This window comes from Nyctereutes procyonoides, unplaced genomic scaffold, assembly GCF_905146905.1.
Source record: "Nyctereutes procyonoides isolate TBG_1078 unplaced genomic scaffold, NYPRO_anot_genome, whole genome shotgun sequence".
NCBI lineage: Eukaryota > Metazoa > Chordata > Mammalia > Carnivora > Canidae > Nyctereutes > Nyctereutes procyonoides.
The window spans coordinates 259,415-261,309 of NW_026575112.1; positions in this window are offsets into that span (position 1 = coordinate 259,415).

The window sequence follows — 1,895 nt, forward strand, 5'->3', positions numbered from 1 at the left end:
CACAATTCATCTCATAAAAAATTGGAATGAAAAATGAAAAATTCACTTAAGAAAAGTGTAAGTCTTTGCCTTGCCCAATGATGATAAAGTATCATGAACTGAGGAACTTAATTATTCTAAACTTCTTGTCTTAGGTCCAAAAAAGTTGCAAACATGTAAAACTTCAGTAGGTAGAAAACTTCCATCTAAAAACCTGTTCTACAAAAGTAATTCAAGTTATTAAAATATATAAAAATCTTCATGAGTATGTTATTAGTATGATGAAATACTAGAAACTAAACAGTTTGAAAACTTATTAAATATATTATAAAAATACATACTTATGATGTAATTTTAATGTAATAAAATGTATTATATAATTTTACATACAGTCTTTTTATTACATATAGTCTTTAAAACTTTATATAGGTTGTATAGAAATTCAAAAACTGCTGAGAAACAAATAAAAAATAATATTTAAAAAGCCATATCAGGGTTGCCTGGGTGGCTCAGTTGGTAAAGCTCTGACTCATGATTTCAGCTCAGGCCATGATCTTTGGGTTGTGGGATCAAGCCCTGCGTTGAGCTGTGCATTCAGAGGAAAGTCTCCTTGGAATTCTCTTTCTCTTACCCCCTTCCTCACCTACAGTCTCTCAAATAAATAAAGAAATCTTTTTTTTTTTTTTTTAGGCCATCATAGAGCAGAATAGAGGTATCTCAAAAGTTAAAAATAGAACTAACCTATGATCCAGCAATTGCACTACTAAGTATTTACTTAAAGGATACAGGGGGATCCCTGGGTGGCTCAGCAGTTTAGCGCCTGCCTTTGGCCCAGAGCATGATCTTGGAGTCCAGGGATCGAGTCCCACATCAGGCTCCCTGCATGGAGCCGGCTTGTCTCTCTGCCTGTGTCTCTCTGCCTATGTCTCTGCCTCTCTCTATATGTCTCTCATGAATGAATAAATAAAATCTTAAAAAAAGGATGCAAAAATACTAATTTGAAGGCAGATATGTACCCTAACGTTTATAGCAGTATTATCAATAATAGCCAATTTATAGAAAGAGCCTAAATGTTCACTGACTGATGAATGGATAAAGAAGGTATGGTATATATAATTGAATATTTTTTTTAAGATTTTACTGATTTAGTTGAGAGAGAGAGAGAGAGAGAGAGAGAGAGTGTGTGTGTGCGTGTGTGTGTGTGTGTGTGAAAGAGCATAAGTGGAGGGGAGGGGTAGAGGGAGAGGGAGGGAGAAGCAGACTCCCTGATCAGCATGGGGCTTGATCCCAGGACCCTGGGATTATGACCTGAGCTAAGACAGATGCTTAACTGACTGAGCCACCCAAATTCTCCTATATAATAGGATATTACTCAGCCATCAAAAAAGATGAAATTAAAAAAAAAGATGAGACGGGGGAGGGGCAAGATGGCGGAAGAGCAGGGTCCCCAAGTCACCTGTCCCCACCAAATTACCTAGATAACCTTCAGATCATCCTGAAAATCTACGAATTCGGCCTGAGATGTAAAGAGAGACCAGCTGGAACGCTACAGTGAGAAGAGTCCGCGCTTCTATCAGGTACGAAGATGGGGGAAAAAGAAATAAAGAAACAAAAGGCCTCCGAGGGGGAGGGGCCCCGCGAGGAGCCGGGCTGAGGCCGGGGCGAGTGTCCCCAGGACAGGAGAGCCCCGTCCCGGAGAAGCAGGAGCTGCACCAACCTTCCCGGGGGAAAGGGGCTCGCAGGGAGGTGGAGCAGGACCCAGGAGGGCGGGGATGCCCTCGGGCTCCCGGGGACACTAACAGACACCTGCGCCCCGGGAGATGCGCCGAGCTCCCTAAGGGCTGCAGCGCGCACGGCGGGGCCAGAGCAGCACGGAGGGGCTCGGGCGGCGGCTCCGCGGAGGGGGCTGCGGGGCG